A 7,922-nucleotide genomic window follows, 5' to 3' on the forward strand; every position below is an offset into this window, starting at 1 on the left:
GAACCACCAACAACAGATGATGAGAATCCCACATTAGTTCTTTCCAAATTGATAGAGGAGGTAAAATATGTTGATTTCCTTTTAGTTTCATCTTCACATAGTATGATTTCTGTTGGAGATTTAGAGATCCCAATTACAAGGACGAACATGAGGCTCCTTACTAGGACGAGGCACGAGGAGGAAAACGAACTTGGTGTTAATAACCAAGGCATACCTCAACCTTTGGAAGTTGTGCATAAACATCAATTTGCAGGCTTGAGATAAACCGAGGGAGGATGCTCGAAGGCATCAGATTCTTACGAGACATCGTCGAAATCATCGAGGAAAGAGAATGATGGGAACACATCCCCATCATCCCATGGCAGTGCCCATTGAAAGGAAGGAGCTGAGGCAAGCTCTCATCACCATACTTACACCAGAGAGAACAAGGAAAGGTATAACCAGTCTCAACATTCGAATTCTCATTTCGATTATAATCATGTTGTTAATGATGCACGAGAAACATGGCATCGAAAAACATGTACCTTTTTTGGATTCCATAACCATACATTTTCTAAGTGTTGGAAAAGAATGGCAACACACAAAAGGATGAGGTGTGAAAGACCCTCTTAGTAGCATGTTAAACAAATCTGGAGGAAGAAGACCAATTGTAGTCACTGTGACAGAGTGGCCATCAAAGAGCCACATGTTGGAGGCTCCATCTAGAGCAACGCCTTAAAGACAAAGTGTCGATGCATGAACCAGGTGAAACAATTTTTTGACAAGAAAAATCACCACAGGGGGATGACCCATTCATAGCGATAAGTGAAAAATGGTTTCTAGATATGTTAGCTTATCATGGTCATGCTTTTGTAAATCATTTGTTGCACTTTAAAATGTAAAAGTGATGATGTGTTTTCCATCACTTGTTCAGCAACAATGATGTCTAGTCTTATTTTGTGTCGCATTTTACACTTTGAAAGTGATGTCATGTTTCCATCACTTTTCAAAGCAAAAACAGTGTTGGCCTTATGTTTGTAAATCATGTGTTGCAGTGATGATGTGTTTTCCATCACTTGTTGAAGCAACAATGATATGTTGGCCTTGTTTTTGTAGCTAGGGTATTGTTTCCATTTCGATGTAAACTTGACCACCGAGTATAAACTCATGGCAAGTGTGGGATAATTGGGTCATTATTTGGTCATGAAAGTCAAGCATGTAATTTGCAAAATAATGTACTACAGGTTGCAGAGGTTGTAAGTGTTGACTCATCGCTTAAGGCTTTGAAAAACAAAGGTGAAGGAGGTCCAAGCGGGACCTTTTAAGTATGCTTGTGATGCAGACAAGGTACAGAGAAGTTGTAGATTATTTTTCATGCTTTTGGAGGGCCAAAAGCTCCTCAGTGGGGAGGATTGATCCAGGTGGCTCCAAGGACACACACAGGACAAAGAGGGCTTATGGAAGCTCAAAAATCAAAGTGATCAGAATGCTTTCAAACCAGGACCAGACCGTATATCTCATTGTCTTGATCGTGGTGGTGTGAACGGTTCGTCAAACCGAGTCCGTATGCAAAAGTTAGGAGCAGTCAAAGTTTAGGTTGACTTGGGTGACTAGGCAGGCTTAAGGAGGTAGCAACTTGGACAAAATCCGGCCACCAGATTCTGACCAACCTGGGCCAAATTTCGAGTGAATTTGTGGCCTATTTAATTTGTCCCCTTCAGTCATTTTTTGAATTTTTAAAAATGACTATTGATTTTTAAAGTCAAAAAATATATATATAAAAACAAATGGTGGTGGGCCATGAACCCCACCACCATCATCAGATACCAAACCACATTACATTAAAAAGCACAAAATTTTATGGGCTGACGGGCCATGACCCCCGCTAGCCCTCCCTCAACTCCCGCAACCACATAATAAAATCAATTTAAATTTGGCTTGGTGACCATTACCCCATCGAGCCCTCCAACCAAACCCACCGCACAAACAATATATGACTTAATACGGGGTGGGCATGGGCCACATCTGGTGGACCCGGTCCACACCCCAACACAACGACCATGAATTAAGTGAGAGGTCGACGGGAATTGAACCCGCCCGACCCACGTGAGCCGACCCCCACCAGGCAGCCCCATATATGGTGCATACACCATGAACCAACATACCAACTCAAACCATCGTGCACCTTTAATAAACCAAACATTAATGTGGCACCCTAAACTTTAACAAAATAATATTATGTGGGTTAATTCGAGAGGGGCCGGATTTGACCCCCAACCCCTCCTCAACAAATTTCTAAAGTTGCCACCGCACCAACCAACCCACGTTGAACAATCCACCCAAAAATGTATATAAACCCTCATTTTGTCACTGCGCCTAGGCATGGAGGACCAAGAGCATGCACAGAAATCGAGGAAAGACAATTTTTAATTAATTTTTGCAGGTGGAACCATGATCCTGAAAAAGGGCAGGCAGAACCATGATTGGTCAAAATTCTCAGGAGGGTGAAATTTTTTAAGTGTCCAAATTGGACAAAATTTATGTCGATCTTACCCCTTTTAGCGACACAAACCCGATGGCACAGTCAGTTTCCCGATCTGAGTAGCAAATTTGTGGAGGACACGAAGGAGGGAATCTTTGAGAAATCTAAGGGGAATCTAAAAGATTCCTTGAGCCCCAGATTTCCACTTTCTCAGAATTCAGAAATTTAACAGTTGATTTTGCACCATTCGACGCCACAAATCTGATGGTGCATTCAGATTTTCCATTTTCTCATTTCATTTTTCGACCACTTTTCTAAGTGGAGTGCAGGTGTCAACATTCAACATGCAAGCAATGATTCCATGAGATTCAACGCCGCAAGATTGATGGTACAACTAGCTTCAGCAGTTTGACATCCTCTTCTTCAGATGGTCCCTGGATGTGAGGTATATGCAGTGCGTTCATGTACTTCTTTTGCTATGCATTGTGCTGCACCGATCCTTGTTTGATGTTTGATGTGGGATCTTGTCTCTTACTTGTTTTCATGATTCCTACTTGATGTGATGTGGAATCATTTTGTGAGATGTGCTTGTTGTCATGATTCATAATGTTTCGTTTGAGATCCCTTTGTCGTTATGATGATGGGATACTCATCTGTCGCCATGCATGTTTGCATTGAGATCCTTTTTATGCCATGTTGGCGGGATTCTCATTATCATCATGCATGAGTTTGTGTCATACTAATAGGAGTACTTTTTGACTGAGAGTTCCTATAGCAGAACATCTCTTGCAGCCACTCCTTCATGAGGGAATTTTCCTTGTATGATAGCAACATCACCTCTTATGTACATCATCACTATTGACAACACTTAATGCAGCGGCCTACACCATCTTGACACCGAGGCCCGAGATGTAGTCCCTCCTGGACGAACTCCATTATCAACGGCTTATGTTTTCATTTGTTGATGGATATCATGTTCCTCTTCTTTATAGTAGGTAGATGTATTCATTGATGTTCTTTTAAAAATTCAATTTAACACATCATGAAAGTAAAAGTTCTTGGAAGGGTCCTTTGTCACACCCGGACCTGGATCAAGTTCATTGGAAATGATGTAATTCAAATTAAACTTGTAAGTGTACATTGTGACAAATGCGGTGTTGTTTTTTGATAACTCTGGAACAAGCTGCTCTTCTGCTAATGTTGAAATGCCTTTCATATAATAGGAAAAAAAACCACTGCAAGCAAAAGACATGTGTTGCACCTAATAGTTGAAACACCTTTCATATAATAGGATTAAAAACCGTTGTAAGAAAAATACATGTGTTGCACCTAATAATTAAGCACCAAGAATTCACTTACTTAGTGTGGCAATATTAAAGAATGCACTTACTTAGCAAGAGCATTAATCACCATGGCAATATTAAACAAACATGTTGTAGGTATTTTCACTTTTTGAAGGATAGTTGGAAGACATCTAAGGTCCTCCTCGATGGCTATGTTATGCTAGCAAGCTGCTCTTTTTCTAATGCTCAAGCACCTATCATATAATAGGAAAAACACCGCTGCAAGCAATAGACATATGTTACACCTTGCACCTAATAATTAAGCACAATGAACTCACTGACCTAGCAAGAGCATTAATCACCATGGGAATATTAAACAAACATGTTGTAGATATTTTTGCCAACTAAAGGATAGTTATAAAACATCTAAGATCCTTCTCAATGGCTAAGTTATGCTATTCAATGTAACCAGAATCTATTCAAGTCATATTAACCCCTATAAAATCCCAAATATGCAAAATAGATCGCAATGGCAAATTTCCAATGTGTTTAAGATGGGGAGAAGAAAAACAATGATACTTTTATCTATGAAACATGATATAACAATTTTTTAACAAAATAGTGCATATCCCAAGGATCAACCAACAAGTGCACAATACCAGCACAAGGAACATTCATCAAGATTATAATGTCATAAAAAGGACCTTTCAGCATTGGGTGTTGGAATGACAGAAGTATCATGTCCCAGCTGAAGAGAATGCCAACATTCATGCCCAACGATGAATAAAATGAGTTAGGGAAGCCCAGTTTGAGGTTTAGAAGGGATAGCATAGGGATTAGAAGGAACTAAAGGATGTATGGAAATCTTAAGAGAACTTAGGGGTAGAAATGTTAAAATTTGATTTTAAAAGTTTAAGATGTAAAATTGTTTATGAGCATGCAATAGACAAATAGGTAGAAATGGAATAAAATATTTGAACAGAGATTTAAGCCCTATAGTAGAGAGGTAGTTTGTGAGAGGCAGTCTGTGAGAAACAAAATCCTTGGCCATGTACACAATGTTCATACTGCTCTTAGAGAATCTTAGGCCTGAAATATCAAGCACGACTCCATAAAGTTAGTTTTCATCTTATGTGTTGTTTAAACACATATTATTTTTCATAGATTTTCATTTATTTCTCCACAACAATTTTAGTGTCGTTCTCTATTGTCAAATATGTCAGATTTCATGATCATTAGGGGACTTTTGAGGTCTAAAATGGGCCTCCTAAGAAAAATGTACAACCAAAATAAACTTTATAAGAACCAATAGGATTCAAGATGATGATGTCAACCATGGGGGATGATTCACCATTTTTGGAGTAAAAAAGTAAAAATATTAAAAAATAATAAAACTACTTTTTCAACTCATATTTTCAACTTATCTCCCTGAGGTTTTACTCAAATTTTGAGTGGGAATACTCATTGGATGCAAATTTAATTCTTCATCCAAAGAGTACCCATGTTGCATACTTTCGATGGACCTTGCTACAGGAAAAATGAGAAATAAATGAAAAAATGTGATTGCAATCATGTTTTTCAGGTATTTCTTATTTTTTGATGAAGAATCAAATTATGCATCCAACGAGTTTTTCTGTTTGAAATTTGAGTAAACTCATAGGGAGATAAGTTGAAAATATGAGTTGATTTTTCCTTTTTTCCTCTAAAATTTGATGATTTCATCTAATCTTATTTTATTATTTCCACTATTGTTTATAATTTCCTTAGGAGGCCCATTTTAGACCTCAAAAATCCCCTAATGGAATTTCAAATTTTTGAATATTTTACTGTCTATGTTTTGACTTGCATATATTTCTACATTTCTTTCTTATTGGAATAAGCCTGAGTTTTTCTAAGATGTTTCAACAAATATATTTTTAGCGTAACAACAAATCTTAGTTGTAATCAACTTCAAGAACATCATACCAAAACATACATACATCTTATGTTAACCATGAAAGGAACCATCTCTACACAGTAACAATGGCAGCAAAAGAAGCATTATGTGCAGCAATTTACATTATGTTGATACAAATTTTCTACAAGCCTATTGCAGCCACATTTTGCACTCAGTTAAAAATCATTTTGGTCATATCCAACAATATGAAAATTTAGTTGTCAGAAAATCTATGCAACCGTTGCCCATAAATTGAATCATACATTTGAGCTTCAATTCCTGGCACTGTCTGTAGTCACCATCATGAAATGAAATGAGTTTGCAAACAATATATTTACTAGCATTCATAACAACTTGGAAAATTAACTGACTCAACCAGTTGGGATGTTCTACAGGACTAACTGAAAGTCTTGAAACCATGATGGTTGGTAAAGGTATAGCAACAACAAATGATAAGAGAAGGGTTGAATCCATCATTGTTGACTGGTGCTATTTGGTATTGAATTTGATATCCAAATTTATTCATATGCTTCTTGCATTCAAAAATCCATTCAAAATGTAAGACATTCAGGAGACAAAACCAGTTTTGGTTGCTTTCCAATCTTTAACAATCCAGCTACAGTGAATGTGACAAAAGATAAGGAATGATACTATTTCAGTTTAAAAAGTTAAGGAATGTTCAAATACCAACATAAGCATTGCAAAATATGTTCTACATTAAAGAATGTTAAGGTGACAAGTTATAACTTATACTGCTACTATAACATACAAAACCAAGCCAAAGAGATTTGAAATTATTCTTCAGCTTTAGGGTTTTTCCTGTCAAGTAATCTCAATGAAAGACTTACATAAATAATCGTAAGTGGATGTGCTCATTCCAAAAAAAGAGACCAAGATACCAATTCTCAGTGCCTACCTACTCCACAGTAAAGACCATGTAAGCCACCCTCCCTATAAACCTTTGTAAACACATCCAGTATACCCTTGTAAGTTGGTTGGATACGAACATGCCTTGTGCCCTTATCTGACTCTATGGTATATGAACCAGTCACATGCAAAAAAAGATTCAGAACCAGTCGCATGAAAAACAAGATTCAGAATCATAAACAAATGAGTTGAGGGACATAGAGACTATAGCGTATTCAATACCTATAACTGTTGGAGGGCATATAAAAAAATTATTTTGAAGCTTTTCCTCAGAAAGAGCTCACAGCCTAAGCCTAAATCTTGTATAAGAATTGACCCCCTAGAATTCATTTTTCAATATTCAATGCTTTTCCCACAAGATTTCTGCCATAGGCACCCATAGAAACAACGTCCACTGTAGAGACACCATTCTAGTAAATCGTGGTGGGAAGAGTGAGGCCTTCCTTCACAACTTCCTCCATATTGTCCCACATCCTTGCGCCGCCTTGGACTGTAATTTTCATTGCGTTCTTGTTGACTCCAATAATAGATGCATAGTTTTTAGTTGAGATAATCAATCCATGGTCTCCAAAACACACTAGCCTTGAGAGGCTATGAGCCAGAGTGCTTACCACTTTGATCTTTTGCTTCTTTTTCATAGCCCGGGCTACAACACGTAAGATGTCGGCTTCAGTTTTGGGTTACACAACCTCTGCAGCTCTGCAAATGTTGTGATCATCCCAAATTCCTTGATAATTAAAGATCTGATATCCTCTTCCATTGTTTTTACATTCGAATGACAAAGGAGGTCAACAAAACACCTTGAAGCATAATGGAAAAGCAAAGAGAAATAGAATATTGAGAAGGTAAAGTTTGTGGCCCATCGCTACACAGATTATTCGAGCCCTCCAGCTTGGAAAATTGGTTTTAGGATTTGATCTCGATACATCCCTGGCACTGTTACACCACCACACCCACTTCAAAGTCAATGGTGTCCCATTCGAAGCGACAGGTTTTTAAGGGCGAGCTTATAAGCCAAAGTCTCCACATTGATCGAGACTCTTCCTTGAGAGCCAATATTCTCTAGAGCACATGTAGGTGAAGGGGATCGTCAATCTGAGTAACTAGGATAAAGTAATGGGCAAAGTACTAGACATGGTAGGCTTGCATCTCATTCTTCAGATGTCCGGGTGCTTGAGACAGATGTTAATTTTTAAGTGGCAAGAAGGATGAAAATAGACGATTTTTATTGGGCAGGGTGAACAATGTATGCTCAACCAAATCCAACAAAGAAAACGCCTTTAGGCGTAATTAAATCGAAATAAGATTTTACTAT

Source organism: Pinus tabuliformis, chromosome 1_2 (assembly GCF_031772625.1).
Source record: "Pinus tabuliformis cultivar Carrire ecotype Pingquan chromosome 1_2, CPIR1, whole genome shotgun sequence".
Taxonomy (NCBI): domain Eukaryota; kingdom Viridiplantae; phylum Streptophyta; class Pinopsida; order Pinales; family Pinaceae; genus Pinus; species Pinus tabuliformis.